This window comes from Protopterus annectens, chromosome 16.part0 (genome assembly GCF_019279795.1).
Source record: "Protopterus annectens isolate FY-2018-M chromosome 16.part0, PAN1.0, whole genome shotgun sequence".
NCBI lineage: Eukaryota > Metazoa > Chordata > Ceratodontiformes > Protopteridae > Protopterus > Protopterus annectens.
Window position 1 is genome coordinate 274,896,072 of NC_056750.1, and position 19,971 is coordinate 274,916,042.

The 19,971-nt window shown below is 39.2% G+C and overlaps 1 protein-coding gene across 1 annotated transcript in view; it reads right to left on the minus strand.

Annotated features, from left to right (window-relative positions):
- The window catches only part of GARNL3 (GTPase activating Rap/RanGAP domain like 3), a 3,522,664-nt gene that overhangs the window by 3,479,551 nt on the left and 23,142 nt on the right, over window positions 1-19,971 (minus strand). The window lies entirely within an intron of this gene.

Genomic DNA, 19,971 nt, shown 5'->3' on the forward strand with positions numbered 1-19,971 from the left:
GTTTTAGGTAATGGCTGAGCAGTAGGTATTAAGTAATTCATAAAAAATGAAGCACTCACTTTTTTAACACTAAGTTTTACCTATTTCAGAAATTATACTTGTGTGCAGGTGCGTGAGTGCACAAAAGTGCAGATATGCGAGTGTGTGTGCAGGAGCAGTGTATAACTCAAATGTTACTCATTTGGCAGGGTACATATTTATTTCTGATTTGATTTTGTGTGTGTTTTAAGTGTGTGAGCACTTTGCTGCTCAGGAAAGTTATTTTAAAGCTAGGAGTCACAAGACTGTATTATACTTTTAAACTTAGAAACATTTTTTTGCTGTGTAAAACTTTTTTTTTTTTTTTTTTACTTTTCAGGGCTGGCAAACAGGTGTAAAGTTCTTTTTACTGTGTTTTTCAGTGAAAAAGTGACTTTTAATTACTTGAAATTTTTACCACCTCTTGCTGCTTGTTTTTCCCAGGAAAGATGTACAATTTTCAACATGACCATGGAACAAACTGTTGACGCAATGTTTGGGCCTTCTTCCAGCTACAAAATGAAAGTTAAGCAAGCAGCCTTTGCCACCACAGTAGGTTAGCAATCTGCCTCAGCCCTAGGTTGGTGACTCTGCTGTGGCCATTAGTTGTTCCTCAGACCACTTACTTTTACCCCAGATCACTCTGGCATAGCACTTACAGCTACTCTGAACAGGAGGTTAGCCACATCCTCTGTGGTTGTTGGGCTACCAGAAGGGGGCAAGGAAAAGACACTCTTGTCGTTCCTGGGAGAGGGAACAGGGAAGGCTTCCATTTTTTGTCAAAACGCTGTGCCCATTCTTGGAGAAGCTGCTGCTGACACTTTTGGTTTCATTTTCCAGTCAAAAAGAAACCGAAAACTAAACATTATCTACTCAGATTTCCTTGGACAGGAGTTTAATTCAGGTTACTGATCCTTCTTATAAAATAGTTTCTGGTAAAATAAAGAGGGATACCCCTCTTCCTGAGGAGATTCAAGATTCTGAATCTGAACAGGAAGATGAAGGGACAGACACAGGATTTTTGATTCAGACTCAGAGGAGAGCACAGTTTCTGATTCTCTCTTCAGGTGGTTCTCTTTTCCTGAGGCTAATTCCGGAATGTCCCAGTGTTTTCAATGAGAGAACACTGAGGCCATACTGAACCAAAAGATCTAGCAAACCTACTGGCAGACAAATTCACCTCTAACTTTACCTGTCACTTGCCCTAAAGCTTCCCTCAGGAAATACCAACAAATATAACTCCCCCTACAATCATGAGGTAACAGATCCTAAATGCTCTCCCTAAGACCAAGAAAACTGCATTGATGGACCCAGATAATATCCCATTATGCCTTCTAAACAGCATGAATCATGATCAGGCTTTCAGGAATGGTTATTTAAACATTGCCTCCAAATAGGCTTTGTGCCTCCCAAATGGAGAGCCGAAACAGTCATCCCTCCACACAAAGTTGGGCCACCTATAGATCCTGGAAACTACTGATGTAACTCTCACTAGTCTTGTATGCAAAGCCATGGAAAGACTTTTCATGGAAATGATCAGTAAAGATGTAGAAAAACTCCAAACACTGGACCCATCCCAGTTTGGTTTCATCAAGGGCAGGTCATGCCTACTCAGCCTGGTAGACTTCTTTGAGAAGGTCACCAAAGCAATGGATGACAACAAATGGTTCACACTGCCTAGCTTGACCTGGCCAAGGCATTTGACACAATGCTCGTGTGATGCCCCACCTCTGGGCCAGTAATCAAGGAGCTTCGATCCTCACCACTAGCACCAGTGGGGGATGTTCACTGACAGGATAACGGGTACACACGCAGTATCTCCAGATGCAGCTCTCTGCATCACGCACAATCACAATTTCCCTTAAGAGCACACAGGGAACACAGTCTGGGAGCTGGTTCCTCTCTCCTTCACTAGACCCAAGTATGACTCTCCACTGGCACAGCTATAGGGCTGAGTCCTTAGCCAAGGTTCCAAGCCAAGTCCTCCAACACTCTCTCTGTCCAACTAGTGCTCTGTGTCCCTGTCCAAGTAGTTGACACACATACTCTTGGAGATTTTTATACACACACACACACACACACACACACACACACACACACACACACACACACACACACATCTGGGAAAGGCTGGCACAGGTTTACTAGCTATGCCCCCTTCTGCCCATACTATTAGGTATTTATCACTGCCACCAGAACCCCTCACCAGCTGCTTTAAGACCCTTAACAAAGGGTGTCCAATTTTACTGGGTAAGATTAATAGTGATACAAATGGTAGTTTGAAAATGAAAAAGGCTTTTAGGAGTGGCCCACACAGTGTCACCAAATAAATATGCAAATCCTCTTACAACTTAAATAGCTCTACAAACATCAGCTACAATGAAAGGTTTAAACCTATTTAATAATAAAAGAACAAGAAAATACTAAGTATACAGTCACAGTGACAGAGTTCAAAATACAGGAAATATTTAAAACAACATTGAAGGACAGGCTCAGACCAATAAAGAAAAAACATACCTAAACTAAGCTTCACTATATTCCTGACTGTATCTAAGAGCGTTACTATTCCCTATATATTTAATAGAGCAAGGCAGATGGTGTTGTGAATGGTTCTTGTTGTCAGGCCCAAGACAGAATACAGAATGCTCACTCTCTCTAAGAAAACTTCTCAAAATAATATCTAAAATATTACTGCTGGGATAGCTTGCAGGATGACATCACTTCTTGTCATCTGACTTCTAGTTCCCATGCAATACCCACATTGCTGGAAGCTGGCAGGACTTGGCACCTACCTATAAAAATACACACACAAGGGCTTTTTTTCACAGATATAGTTTTTTTTTTTTTTTTTTTTTTTTTTAGAAATAATACTTTTTTATGCCATAAAGTGGTATCCAAGTATCTCCCAGTTCATTTTCCTGAATTTAAAAATGAGGGAGAAAGGATATTCCACACCTTGGATGTCCACAGATAACTCGGGTGCTATTCTGACAGAACTAAATCTTAAAGATCTTCAGATCAAATATTTTCATTTCTTGTGGAGATAAGAAGTAACAACCTGTGTCAAAACAGACTTTTACCTTTTGTTATACTCGCCACAAAAAAACTACTGCAGGGAAAGTCAAGACTGACTCTACCAGGGCATCTTGGAAAGGGTTGAATTCTAGAAATATTCTAGAGGCAACAACTTTGTTATCTACATGCAATTAAAAGGCAATGCAAGCTTGATTGCTTCTCTAGGTCAGACTTTGCCAACACAATTTTCTGGGGCTCCTGGACCCCTTCCCTTCAACTTACCAAATGTATTAAGCTAGGGTAATCTAATCTAAGGATAATGCAGCAGTCATCAATATGATTAATATAGTACAGTTGGATAAGTATACTTACCATAATGTAGATGTTCGAATGATAACTTCTGCAGTAGCTACTCCCTCTCTCCACAGCCTTTGTTTCTTGGTATGGTTGTTAATACCAGGGTGTGAATAATTATTTGTTCCCATCATTGTCCTTTCAGGGCTTGACCTCCCTCACTATTGGCATGAAAGCTCTGAAGGGCTTGGAACCCAAGCCTGTCTTTTTAGTCAGTTCAGTTTAAGCTGACTCATAGTTTGGGCATGCGGATGGTGCCCTGAAGCTTTGGAAGTTGGCCAGCTATTATATCGATATAGCCAAGGCTACTGCAGCAGTGATCATTCAATGTCTACTATTACGGTAAGTTCACTTACACAACTGCTCTTTATAAAAAAGACTAAAAAAGTCAAGAAAATGGTGTTTTGTATACATATAGTGTCAGAATTTATTCAGAAATGCAGGAACTTGAGAATACTTACTTACTGTGCAACACGTAACAGGAAAGGAGGGAGTGAGCTGCAGAAATAGTGGAACCTATTTTCCATATATCTATGCATTTTCAGTTGGGATGGAATATTAAAAGTAAATGAAAGAAAGGAGAAACTGATAGTACAATTTTTAATCTGATACCCGACAAATATAGATTTTGTTACTCATATACAGCTACTGCATTACTTAAAGGGACTTAACAGTACAATGTAATTTTTTGTTGTTGTTTTGTTTTAATTTTACAATGAAATAGATCATGATTAAAGAATTACAGAATGTAATAAATGATGATCCATGTCATAATGTGATATGTTTTGTGTGGCATTAGTCGATGAGAAAGTTTGGGCATGGGATTTTAGATGAATAATATTACTTTGTTATTCCAGAGATGGCAGCTGCAGTTTTTAAGTTTGTATGAGATGAAATGTAGAGTTTGGATTTTATGCCAAGAATGGGAGTGGTGGTATTTGTTAAAAAATTAGGAACAATATTTTAATACTTTCCATAAACACAAGTGCTATAAAGAATGTCATGTATGACAAATACAGGAAAGAGCTACATTTGCTGGAAAAGAAAACAGAAATGTTACATAGAATTGAAATTAAGGAGAGTTAAATCAAAAAAAGCTATATAATCATTAAGATATCTGCCAGTGCTGAAGCAGAGGGCACCTTTCTCCTGGTGCAAAACAGCTTCTACTCCTTTGAGGGGTTCTGTGAGGGGAGGAAAATAAAATAAAACAAATATGCAGAGAAGATGTTAAAACAGAAATTCTGAAACTGAAATCATTAAAAATTAGAGACTAGGCCAGCACGATAGTATACCATTTAGTGAAGCTGTCTAACAATGCTTGGATCTTCAGTTTAGTTCTCAGCTGAGGTACCCCCATTATGAAGTCTGCATGGTTTGAGTCCATGTAGATTTTCAACAGAACTTCCAATTTCCCAAAGATGTTTCATAGGGTAATTGCTGATTCTCCAAACTGACCATAAGTGTGCATGCCACGTACTAGTTAGTGTGAGTGCATTCTATCATAGACTGGCACTCAGTCAAGCATTACTTTCTCTGCCCCATACCTATTGAGTGCTAGCACAGGTTCTGCTGCCCTAAAGCCAAATGTCAGATTAAGCAGGTAATTACAGAGTGAATGAATGAATGAATGAATGAATGAATGAATGAATGAATGAGGCACTGTGCTTAAGCTTTATTTAAAGCAGTGGGTGTATGCTTTAGGAAAGAGAATGTTCAGACAGTATATAAATGAGAAGCAGATTATGAGTGTAGAAGAAGATGCTGCAGTGAAAGCATGTTTATTGGGAAATCTCTGGTGGGGTGACAAGTTTTTCATTATAGTTGGAAAAAGATAGTGGGGAAAATGAGTTTACTGATAATATTCATAGCTTCCTACATAAAGAGAGGACTTTTGAAGTATGAAAAATAAAAGCTCAATATACTTTCTGAATAAGGAGTATAACATTTTAATGGAATTGCTCGACACAAAGTTTTTTGGATGTTTAAAAACATTTAGTGCCTCAGGAGATACTAGAAGTTAAAATTAAAATAAACAGCACATGTAGTAAGATAAGGAACAAATACCTTTCAACATCTACAGAACATTCCCGCCAATTTCTTTTAATCAGGAGCAGCTGCCCCATTTGCCTCACCTTTATTATGCCTAATGAACTTAAGTGGACAGCAGCAGTAGTTTTCATGTTAAAGTTTATTTGAAAATATTAAGGGAAAGAAAATTGGGTAGAATAGCTACATAAATAAACTAAAACCAGAATAAGTGAGCCAAGTGGCATGCTGGAGTTTCTTTTCAAATTTCTCAAATCCCAGAATCTCAAGAACCACAGTGTCATGGCCAGATAGTTGTTTTCCCAGACAGCTTGCATGAGAAGCCATTCAAACAGTGTTCACGTCCTAGCAAATTACAACAGACAGGGGGATGAATGGGAGTTTGACAGTTTGGGTTAGAGGTGACTGGGAGATGCAGGGTTAAGCTTAGTAAGCAAGGTTTGGGATTAGTGTTAGGGAGTGACTGAGAGTTTTATGTTTAAGGAGTGAGATGTAGGATTACATTTTGGGGAACTACTAGGAGTTTTAAGGTTATGGAGTAGGGTTTGGGATTAGGGGTAGTCTATGGCTTTTAGATTTTGGGAGTGAGGTTTGGGATCAGTGTTAGACAGCAACCAGGTCTTTAGAGTTAGGTTTAGGTAACAAGGTCTGGGATTTGGGGTAGGAAGTTGGTAGGACATATGTAGGGGTATATTAGAATGGAGATTTGTGAGAGATCAGGTGTGTTCTTTTGAGCAAGTAACAGAGAGCAGGTGAAGTGTGAACTAACACCATGCAGACACCTATAGTAAGATCCCTGTTTTGCAACTACACAATTTGATTAGAGTGAGTTTCCCAATACCAGAAGCGGACCAAGCTACTGGCTTGCTAGGATGCATCCATCACCTGCAATTTTGTTTAAATCTATTTAATTTTTGGATTATATTTTAAAAAGTTGTAGTTTGTCTCTGGGTTTTTACTGCAGGTACAAAGGAGCTCATACATTGCAACTTGCATTGTGCATGTATGCATGAGCTCTGAATGACTGTTACAAAAAAAAATTGCTGGGTAAAGTGGGTCACTTCCCACTGTAAATAAAGTGATAGTCTCCTGTGACACCTCCAACCACTGGATTAGTACTTCTATGGGGAATGAGTGGGCTGCTACAGGAAGAAAACATTTGAAAACTTTACCTTGCAATCTGTTAGTGCATGAAATCTGGACAAAGCCTAAATTAATGAGGGGATAAAGGGCTAAAAAATATTGCTCTTATAAACGTAGAAAGTTGCTAAAACTACACAATTTGTGTTAGCATGTATTTTCTGAAAGATATACATTTTTGAAATTCAAATGTATTTTGTCATTTAGTGGCTTTAGTCATCAGCAATTTTGGCAGAAAACCACAAATTTTATGTGGAAGAGACCAAAAATATGAGGCAAAAATCTGAACTGTCCTTATTTTCAGAAAATGTCAAGAGGTATGCTTTGATTAGATACGGCTCTGTCAGGTGACTCTTGCCAGACTGATCTCACCTAAGCAAAGTGAGAAGTTGAACAAAGGAGCTAGTTCAAACTTTGCAGGCAGTCTTTTGGAAAACAACAGGCAGTGTTTTTTTTTTTTTTTTTTTTTTTTTTTTTTAAATCTGATAGCGAAGGAAAGAAAGAAATAATTCTTCTTAACATTTTAATTAATGCCAGCAGTGGTGTGCCATTTATGTTATATAATTACTTTGATTTATATTTATGACTTCAAAATGAATTGAAATTCATGTGTTTGTTCTTCTTTCTTTGAACTCTTCTGTTCTAAGGAGTGCTTGGCAAACAGGAAACAGGTGGTTAGCTAGTTAGTTTAATTATTGTCCAAGCCATGGATGCCCAATAGTATTTGATCATGGTAGCCTTGATTTTCTTGCAGTTTATAAATGAAATCATTCCTCCTGACGATGAAGATGTTTTGTGTAAAATAAAAACTGTATGGAAGAACTTTATGAAACTACAGATGGACACCGATACTCTAGTATCCAGTAAGCTAAAAATTAATGCAAAAAATATTCTTGTGTGGTTTAGCACACAGACTCTGACTTTCCTACCTATTTGTTGAACAAGTATTGCAGAGGTGGCCTAAAGTTAAGTTTATTAGGTCAGATAGCATGCAGTGGAAAAACTGGGGAGCAGCTACAGACAAATGAGATGTAGAAAGTATTAGGATCCTAAAAACAGGTTTGCCAGAAAGACATCACTGGACAAAGTGGCAGTTCAATTGCCAAACTTGTGTGTGAAGATAGTGGAGTTCTACAGGGAGGACAGTTTTCATTTATCACAACAAGAAGCTTCAAAGTTTGTACAGGATTTACAAGAAGAACTGATTGAAATCCAATTAGATATGTTTGATGAAAAAAGTGTAAGGCCTCCCTTCTGTGTCAGCAGTGAAGCCTTGGAAGGTTAAATTTGTAGGGGGGGGGTCTAGTGGGAGGGGGCACAGGCTTAAACAGCTTGGCCATCTTCAAATAGACATGCTCTAGCCACTCCCAGTGGAGAGGTGGACCCATGTGTGCTTTAATGGGCAACGGACAGGTTATGGGAGTAAGCAGGGCCAGATCCAGCATAAAGCTGCATAGGGGAGCTACTTAGGACCCAGTGCTACTTTGAGAAGATCCAAAAATGCAATAAAAAATGCATCTCACTCACATACTGTGACTATGTACCTTCAATTTCCTAACCCAGTCACAGTTATAATAATCAATCCTGTTAGTACACCTGCAACATGAGTGTGCACTCACTCACTCAGTCTCCCAATGGTGCCCTAAGCCCATAGATGCACCCCTTCTAACATACAGTTAAGCTAATGATTATAAATCTTGAACTGCTTCACAATCAGGGCGATTAAGTCCACTATCTGTTTTGCATTAACTGCATCAATAAATAAATACATACACAAATACATATATGAATATATACACACACACATCTACATGTATATCTAGCTGTGTGTGTATTATTATATATACATACATACACACACACACACACACACACACACACACACACACACACACACACATCTACATGTATATCTAGCTGTGTGTGTGTAATATATATATATATATATATATATATATATATATATATTATATATAGGCAAAGAGGGGTATACTTGATTTTAATGAAAACACCCATAGTCAATGGCAAAAATATTGACCACATATGGTTGAAAACAGAGCATGAAACGATACTATGCATGTGCAAAAAAACAGCCTCGGTACATGCAATTTTAGACTTAAAAAAAAAAAAAAAAAATATATACATTGTTTTTTGCAGGGGACAAGCCTACTATACCCCACACACCTCTGCTAATTATACATACGTTGTTTTTTGCAGGGGACATGCCTTCTGTATTTCCACACCTCTGCTAAATATATATATATATAACTACAAAATTGCACAATTACCAGGGTAAGGGACATCTGCCGATCAGCTGCCTACTTGACCATCTACAGTTGACTAGGCAGGTAATGAGATATATAGATAGAGACAGGTCTACTTCATATGACTGAAATTTCATTTGACAAATTCATTTGACTGAGACCAAAACACTGACAGTTCAAAAGACTGAAAACTCATTTGACTGAAACTCATAACACTGACACATTAAAGTAAAAGGTATATGCCCTTTTCTCCACTGTAGTGCGATCCTGGAGTTAGCATATACAGCTGAGGGGTGTGGGGGGCACAGCTCCCCACATTAGGTGTTGTGGGTGGCAAAGCTCCCCACATAGTATAGGTAAATACTGTTTTCTGCAAAGAGTTATTCAATGCAGTTATAAATATCAATGTGTATGGTTTAGAATGTATAATGTATGTGGGGGGCTTCACCCCCCACACCCCCCAACTATATATACTAACTCCAGGATCACACTACAGTGGGGAAAAGGGCATATACATTTTACTTTAATTTGTCAGTGTTATGCGTTTCAGTCAAATGAGTTTTCAGTCTTTTGAACAGTCAGTGTTTTGGTCTCAGTCAAATGAAGTAGACCCAATATAGATGTCTATGTGCGTGTGTGTGTGTGTATATATATATATATATATATATATATATATATATATATATATATATATATATATATATCTATATATATATATCTATATATATATATATATATATATATATATATATATATATATATATATATATAAATAAATAAATAATCTACCTTTTATATATATATATATATATATATATATATATATATATATATACACACACACACACACACACACACACACACACACGAGCGTGAGAGCATGTACATATACAATCCCATTGGACGGTTTTTTTTTTTTATGTCTTTTTAACCATTAGTATTGTGCTCTAATCTGGGTGATCCCCAGCAACCAACCAAAGTACTACAACACCTTGTGGCATGAAATATTGGGAAAAGCACTGCTTGCATACTGTATCTGATAGCAATATTTATGAGTTGTACTGCAAATGTTCCTTTAAATATGAAATCATGTTTACAGTCCTATGCTTCTCCGCTGTATATAGACAGCTGTGCTTTTCTCTGAGGATATCCTTGAGCTACACAGGTACCTGGTGTTACCTAAGGATTAACCAGCAGGATGAAGTACCCGCGCAGCTGGCCGAGTTCCACTGGCACTCCTGTTGCTATTCCCACTCAGAATATTGTTTTAACACCACTTCTTCATATTGGTGTATGACACAAACTCAAAGTTTGCCATAGCTAAATGACTGCAGCCACTGACAATTTGTCAATTTTTTTTATGAGGAACAGACTAAAATATGATGCAAATTAGGAATCAGGACCATACTGTGAAATTAAGGTCAGATGACAGCTATGCTAATAAATAGTGGAGTGGACTTAGGCAGCCAAATTGTTGTACTTGCCAATTTACAATTAAGAAGATTAATGCATACAAATTTTCCGCTAATAGTCTTGTCTATATTTACTAAGAAGTACATAAATATGCGGCATAATGTTTAAGGTCATCACCTCATAGACAAAGTATAGGGTTGGACACTGACCTTGTGTTATTGGCTTGACTTGACCCAAACTCAGGCTGTAGGCTGTGCAGATAGACCATCATTGGTTTGGTTTGGCAAATCAGTCACTGCTATATTTATTAGGCCACCAGAAGTGTTTTAGAACTAGTCATCTACAGATATCACCTGGCACCCATACTCTCTCTATAGTTTGTACAAGTGTATGCATGTGTGTGTGTATGTATACAGTGTACATTATGAAAAGCAATCACTGTATTTTTGCAAAACTGAGTCTGAAGCATTTTGACTGTATAGCTTCATTAGAAATATCGGAGAAAATCTACTTATATTTAAAATATTTGTCTTTGCCAAAGTGCCTTCAGGCACTAGCAGTTAAGAAACCCACTACAAATTTGAGAAAATTTGTCTCCTTCAGGTAACAGATATTGTGAAGGGATTTGGAACTGCCCAAAACCCATAGTATACCCATTTTATAGTGTCTAAAATATTTGTAATGCAGTAAACAGATTTATTTGGTTTACATCAAAAACGTGTCTGTATCTCACCCTGGCAGATAGAGGAGTTAAAGTTAAGTGCATCCTACTTCCCTGATGACCTATTCTTTCCACATTTTCCTAAACTTGGACATAACTGCCACTGGGGATAGGGTGTCACTTTTCACAAAAGCACATGTTTATCAGCCCTTTGTGTTGCTCAGGATCATGCTTATGTGCAATATGTCCACCTCATGATTTCCATAAACATTTAACTTAACAGGCTAAAAGGATTTTAATATTTCATAGCTTTGCATATGGTTACATCAAGGAATTGTTTGAAAATCCCAATCAATATCGTACCTTGGTACATAAGCAGTTTGAGTAATTAAAGTTGTGTGCATTCATACAAATGCACTTTGATGGCAATGTCCTTATAGAAAGAGAAGTGCATCTTCTCAGCTGGCATCCATTGTTGCTGCCTTTTGTTTCCTTGAGCCATCATGGTAGAAAGAACATTACTAGGATATTTATTTTTCATACACCCTTTTTTCAGTCTTTGTAAAGGTGGCTTGCAGGTTGTTGTACACAATCTGTGTATTATGCACTGAACATCCAAACTACAATTGTGGCATCTAGTTTTGAAACTGCACTGTTTACCTAAATCAAAACAATTTACTATATGTACGGTCATTGTTTTTCCACTGAATGGCACCTTTCTTCCTGGTGCTCCTTCTGGTATGTTTATGCTTCTTCCCTATCTAGGAATGTCTGCATTTTTATTTTTAGGTCATTTATTTTTTTGTTAGTTTGGACATTCTCCTCTTTCTTGGCATAGCTGAACCAAGATGATCTCCATCCTAAGACAACCTAGGACATTCTGGTAAGCCTTCACCCATTCAGTTGCACAGTGCAGCCCCACTTGTTCTTGGCATAGCTGAACCAAGATGATCTCCATCCTAAGACAACCTAGGACATTCTGGTAAGCCTTCACCCATTCAGTTGCACAGTGCAGCCCCACTTGCTTTGAAGTCACTAGCTACCATTCCTAAATACCATTTTCTGTGATGGACCATTTGGTAAATATCAGAGAGATATATAGATGAACACATTTTATTTGATCAAGAGGTCTATAGTTAATAAAAATAAAAGACAGTGGGGCAGGTATGATAAATGCAACACTTTTTTCACTTTCTTGCTTTTAAATAAAAGATTGTAATTAGCTGCTTGTTCTGGGTACTGTTCTCCTTGTTATTTTGTGTGGGTGTGTGTATATTATATGGATCTACTTTGTTTAAAAGAAAGTACGTTTAAACAAATCTGACTTACCCGTGCTGATTTCTCCGAAACAGCATTTTAATGAACGCAGGGACTGCCGAATTCAACTCTTTCATTTTTATATATATATATATATGTAGTCCCCCTTTATAATCTCAAAAATACTGAAATCTCAAATTTCCGTACCTCAAAACTATAAAGACGAATGACTTACAATCCCAAAACCCAAAAGCACGAAACACACAATCATGAACATACATACACCATACAATGCATACACCATCCTATCCACACTACACAAACTATAAACCCTACACTACATGTAAGCCCCCCTGACTCAGAGATCGCAAAAACAGAAAAAAAAAAAAAAACTCACACCCAGACATTCAACAGTCCCTCGCACGCACACAAACACACACACCAGCACATCTAACACTCACACTCATACTTCCACCTTCCTACCCTAACCCACACATACATCTTACAAAAACACTCACTCATCTTAAATTCCAGACACCATCCCAGCCAAGCACTTCACGTAACATAGTGTAAATGCATAAGTGCGGATTCGAGATATTTGGATTTGCGCTTATGCACTTTCACTATTTTGAAGTTTCGCCTTTATGGCCTTGGGATACTGAAATTCGAGATTATAAAGGGAAACCACACAGACACACACACACACACACACACACACACACACACACACACACACACACACACACACACACACACACACACACACACACACACACACACAGAGACAGAGACACACAGAGACAGAGAGACACACAGAGACAGAGAGACACAGAAACAGAGACACACACACACACTTTTATATGGATCCCTACCAGTTGACAGAGTTTTAAGAAACTCAAAATTCATATGGTCGAGACAATATAATTGAGTTTTTGAAAAATTGAAGCTTTTGAATGGAGATTGCGTTACAGTGAGGATCAGGAAATTTACCCTTTTCACTACAGAGGGGATGTTGGGGATGCAAGTGAGCTTGCCCCCCTGCATAAACATAAAGAAGAAAGTAGAGTTTTGTGTATATACACACACACACATATATATATATAAAAATATATATATATATATATATATATATATTTTTTTTTTTTTTTGATGTTCAAGTTTTCAGAAACTGGATCATATGGTCTCCTTTCTGAAAACTCAGCGATCAGCTGACACAGATCTATATTTTATAAATATATATATATATATATATATATATATATATATATATATATATACATACACACATACACACATACATGCATACATATACATACACACGCATGTTTTTATATATGTTTACATTAGGAAGCATTGCATACAAAACAGCAAATATCAAATGGCTAAAAAACAAAAAATTAAATGCACCACATTGAAACACTACTTTGATCTCATGATAAATCAGTGAATTCTTCTCCCCTATATCAGCAAATCCTAGCTACAAAATTCATAACAAGTATTGTCTCAATAGCAGTACTGGAAAGTTCTTTTCAGTAACATAATGTTGTGGGGGTCAGAGCCAGGAGCAGAAATCAAGTTAGGGTTATGGTTAGTACACATGAGTATGGAAGGGTACTTCATGCACAACCTTGGTCATGTGTATTAACCTACACTAACCCCAGCCTACCTCTTACTCCAACCTTTCATATTACATGACTGAAAGCTATTTCCCTAATAGTATCACTAAAGAACACATACTCACACTTCACATATTGTACATCAGTACCAAAATTTAACACAAAGTCTGTTCTCTTTCTTAGCCCTTATTCTCACCTTAACCCTTGAAGACTTGCAAATACACATGAAGCCCTTTAACACAATCTTGTACAACTTCACAACCACCACCTTTTCAGTTAAATATTAATCTTCCTACATACTCCTAATTACCTACACTATATAAAGCTTTTATTCAGGCATATTATTTTCACATAAATGAGCATTCATCGTATGAGCAGTCACCTTTTTTTATACCCACACATACTTTTCTACCAAGCGAATATTCTACCATTTTTGATTACAACTACACACACACACAAACACATTATGTATAAGAATATATATATATATATATATATATATATATATATATATATATATATATATATATATATATATATATATATATATATATATCCACACACACACACACACACAAACACAGACACACTATATATATAATAATGCACATCTGTTTGTTTGTCCGGACTTCCTGCCAAGGAGTGTATCATATAACCGATTTAGTCCCCCCCCCCTTCTTCTCTGTTGGTGCCTTGTTCTTATACGTGGTGGCTTTGCAATTGCCTGCCCCTACTGTAAATTTGATCTGGGACACTCCTCCCAGTCTAGTGTCATTAGTTCATTCTACCTAATACAGAGAACATTTGAGAAAGCCAACCCACTTTGTTTCTTAACCTTGAATTATCTTCTGCTCCTCTTTTCTCCCTTTCCATTTTACTAAAAAAAAAAAAAAAAAAAAAAAAAAATTGAATTCAGCTTAGAATACATTTTGAATAAATTGTATTTATTTAAACTGTATTTGCTTTAATACTGCTACACACTCAAGTGTGCTAGCTTACACTACACAAATTGTTTTTAGTGCTGTTTTAGCTGCTTTTCTGTAAAAAGAAAAAAAAAATTCTAAGCTTGTTTCCTGCCTTTCCTGTAACTAGTCTAGCCCATATACAGATTTGCTGAGCCCCCCAAACCTCCTTGTGTTGGAGGGAAGCCTTCTACCTCATCAGTGGGCGTGATAAGCACTAGGTAGCCTATCTTACCACAGGAGGCGTGGTTTCTGGCACAGAAATTGTAGTTTATTGGCCATTTGGGCAGTTTTTCCATCTCTTTTAACTTTCTGGTTTAGAAGGCCATGTTTGTGCTCATTTCACACCTTTCCTGTAACTAGTCTAGTCCAGATACAGATTTGCTGTATCCAGGACTGTTTGTAAGCATCTAAATCAGTCCTATAATCTGCTCTTCAGTTTTTCCCTAGATCTGCTAGTTCTCTTCTCTCCTGCACTTTTACTAGCTTATTAGCCTAGCACTTTACCAGACTTCTTGTAGCAATTATTGTAGCACACAAGTGCTACCAGCACTAAACATTCTACAAGGAAACAGCTCCAGTACTTATTATTAATGCCCAACCCTCCAGACATGTCTAAAGGTCAGTTCTCTCTGCTTTCTCCTATTAATCTGGCGAACTTGGGTATCTTGAGGCAATGTAGCAACTCCCTCATGTACACTGACAACCCTCTTCTATTACGTCCCAACACTCAAGACTTGCAAGAGATGTACTTATATATCCAAATTGGAATCCACGCACTCTCCAGCCAGGACCGGAATAACTGGTCAAGAGGCACTTGCACCACACAACATGGAACACATAGCCCTCCAGAACATACACCAGCACTGCCTTCACATAAAAACACAAAACCACACACCCACCTTCGCGGAGGCTCTCAACAAAAATCTACCCAAACAGCAGAGACCTCCAAGGCAGAAACATACTCGACCACCACAACACAACACTAATCACGAGACACACAACTCACCTAAACAGTGTGCCACTCAACCAAAGCCCCTAAGGCGAAACAGCTTGCCCAACACACTAGTCATAGGTGACTCGATAGTGAGGCCCACTGATATCCGACTCACTAGGTTGAATAAGGAGAAAGTAAAAGTCAGCTGCCTGACAGGCACCAGGATATGCCACACAACACAAGCACCGGGTCCCTCAACAACAGGTACAAATATGACTCTGTCATTGTACACATGGGTGTGAATGACCTGAGACATACCTCCCTGGACTACATGAAGAGAGACATGGAGGAGCTCTCGGATTATGTAGCCCAGTGGGTATGACCCTAGCCCTGAGCAGCATCCTACCATCACCCAGAATTATACTACAGTACAAGCAGAAAATGATTGATTTCAACAATTGGCTAAGTTTTTGGTGTCATTCTAAGGGGATCCAGTATCTGTCTGCCTGGGATGACATGATTGACAAACCTCAATGCTTTGCCAGAGATGGCCAGCATCTGTCACCCCTGGGCTTCCAGATACTGGCCAAGGCTCTATCCACCCCTATAGTGCCTTTTTTAGGCACTGTTCCAAAGACTAAATTACCACAGTAACAGCTACAAACAAATGCAATCTGAGGTTCATGCTGGTCAACGCTAGAAGTCTAAATCTCAAAATGCACTTGCTCAAAGCACTCCTTAATATAGAGCAACAGAAAGCACCTCTGCACTACCAGGCTATAACTCATTCCACACCTTTCAGCCCCAAAACATGGACAGAAGCTCCAAAGGCGGTGTTGTTTTCATATACATAAAAGATGTGCACACCTTCAGACTGGTAGCCCAACATAATGCATCTGAGATACTTCAGGTGCAGCTAACATTGGGGTCCCCAACCATGTCCCAAGACTCACACTCCACGTTACTAAGCACCTTGGAGAATATTAGGGTCCAATCTAACACATTCATACTGGGCAACTTCAACTACCCCACCATTAACTGGGAAAACTACTCATGTACCAATACACTTGCCAACATTTCATGGAATTCATTAATTACAATGCCCTGGACTAGCTCATTCTTACCCACCTTCCCGAGGTAGCAGCATCCTTGACCTGGTCATTCCTGACATGGGCGACCAATGCTCCACACTGATAGTCAGCTCCTCCCTGGTTAGATCTGACCACAAACTAATCACCTTGGATACACACATCCCCCCCACCACCAACCCCCCCCCCAACAAAGGTAACCACCATCTTCTCCAAAGCTAACTTTGAGCTCCTAAAAACAGAGGTGGCTAACTTCACAGCATACATGCAAATGGAGAATAGTTGCATGGCTGCCGAATCATACACCAATGCACTGTACGAACACGTACACAAATGCATGGATCTCTCCATACCCAATAGAACCAAGACCCTCTCCTCCAAAAAAAGGAAGCCAATCTGGTGGTCCCCTGCCATAAACAAACAAACTCTACAACAGAAGGAGGAAACTGATATGGAATAAGGTGAAGTCCCAAGATTGGAAAAACTCCCTTATCAGCCTCAACAAAAAGTTGAGATCCCTCATCAAATCCTCTAAAGCTAGCTATGAAAACAGAATTGCAGCAGATAGTAAACAACCACAAGGCCTTCTGTAGTTATGTAAAGAATCTCCATAGCAATACCTAGATTTGCTCTGAACTTCTGCACAATGGTACCTCCTATACAGAGCAAACAGATATTGCCAATTTACTGGCCGACAGATTCAGTGCCAACTTTACCCCCCCCCAAAGAACCAGTCACAATACCAGTAGATTGCCAGGCACCCAGTATTACTGCTGCACAGGTTAAAACAGCACTATCCAAGGCCAAGAATACAGCTTCTATGGGACCTGACAATATTCCTGGCTGTGTTCTACATGAACTACAGAGTGAACTGGCACCTCACCTGTGTGCCCCATTCAATCACAGCCTCACCTCTGGCTTTGTCCCTTCTGAATGGCACACTGCTACAGTCATCCCTCTCCACAAAGGAGGAGAGGCTACAGACCCTGGGAACTATCACCCCATTAGCCTGACGAGTCTGGTATGCAAAGCTATGGAACACATCCTCATGGACCTAATAAACAAGGATATATGGCATCACCAAACTCTGGATCCCACATAGTTTGGTTTTGTGAAGGGTAGATCATGCCTGCTCAACTTGGTCAACTTCTTTTGAGTCAGTCACCAGAGCTGTGGATGAAGGCAAGGTGGTTCATACAGCCTACCTTGATTTGGCCAAGACCTTTGATACCATTCCCCACTCAGGAATCATAGCAAAACTCACTAAGCTAGGCATCAACCCCTCTACCACTAGGTGGGTTGCAAACTGGCTCACAGGTAGAACACAGTGTGAAAGTCGCTGACTCCATGTCAGACTGCTGATCAGTCACGAGTGAAGTCCCACAGGGTTCAGTCCTGGTCCTCTCCTGTTTGGTATCTACATCTCTGAAGTCCAGGCCAACATGAAGGCACTCTGGCTGACAAAGTTCACAGACGATTGCAAGTTGGGAGCTATTATTAACTCCCCAAGTGATGTTGACATCCTGCAGAAAGGCGTCCCGAGACCTATGACTGGTGTCAGAACCATGGCCTTAAGCTCAATGTCAAAAAGTGTCATCATCCCCTTTGGGAAAAACCTGGTTCCCATGAATTACCACATCAATGGTAGCCCACTGAACACAGAAGGCTTATAAAAGAGATCTGGTAACACAGGTTGACAGCAACCTCTCTTTTGACCACCACATTGCCACTATGGTCAGAAAGTCCTTCTATGTGGCACATCTCATTACTAAGGGTTTTGCATCCAGGAAGAAAGAGGTCATGGTCATCCTCTACTCTTCCTCATTAGACCAATCATGGAGTACAATGCCCCATTTGGCATGTACCTCACTAAACACTTGCAACAACTGGAGAGGCCGCAAAAGTACCTCACAAAGAGGATCCTAGGCCTTAAACATCTGTCCTATATGGACAGACTCAAAACTCTCTTCTCTGTCTCATATCACCTACTTAGAGGCAATCTCTGCTTGACTGACAAAGGCATGTCTGACCCACCTCTGTTAGAAATGCTACATCTAAAGAAATCCCAATCACTCTGCACAACACACTCCAAAGACCTCAACCTCATTATCACAATCAACAGAACATGCTGGAGGGACAGGTTCATAATTCAGAGATTGTGCATCATATGGAATGGACTTACCGTACATGTCAAGCAGAGCACCTCACTTGCCCTCTTCAAGTGCAATCTTGATGAGTGGATGGGAAATAGAAAATTCACCCCAGGGAACACTCCAGTGGCTTTATTCGACAGAGGCACTGGGGACTAAGGTCGGGTGGAACTATGCCAGGGTAATCCTATGAGCTAGGCTTGTAAAGACTCCAGGCCCATTAGCCTAGTACACACCTATAAACTACCTGCCACATTTACATGGGTTTTTAAGCTTTTAAATAAAGACAGTGAGGGGTAACCCTAAGGAAGGGAAACAAGTAGTATCATTTACAGTTAGGGTATCTAATTTCACTCTAGACATGGGGAGTATTTATTTTAAGGAAAGTGTCATAAATTATTTGAAAGTCTTGCTAAACTGGCTGATTGGTATACGGTATAAATAGACATGGGACATCTGGGGGATGAGATAGTGAAGTAGAGCACAAGAGGGTGTAGGTTATTGTATGGTATAAATAGACATGGGACATCTGGGGGATGAGATAGTGAAGTAGAGCACAAGAGGGTGTAGGTTATTGTATGGTATAAATAGACACGGGACATCTGGGGGATGAGATAGTGAAGTAGAGCACAAGAGGGTGTAGGTTATTGTATGGTATAAATAGACACGGGACATCTGGGGGATGAGATAGTGAAGTAGAGCACAAGAGGGTGTAGGTTATTGTATGGTATAAATAGACATGGGACATCTGGGGGATGAGATAGTGAAGTAGAGCACAAGAGGGTGTAGGTTATTGTATGGTATAAATAGACATGGGACATCTGGGGGATGAGATAGTGAAGTAGAGCACAAGAGGGTGTAGGTTATTGTATGGTATAAATAGACATGGGACATCTGGCTGGATGAGATAGTGAAGTAGAGCACAAGAGGGTGTAGGTTATTGTATGGTATAAATAGACATGGGACATCTGGGGGATGAGATAGTGAAGTAGAGCACAAGAGGGTGTAGGTTATTGTATGGTATAAATAGACATGGGACATCTGGGG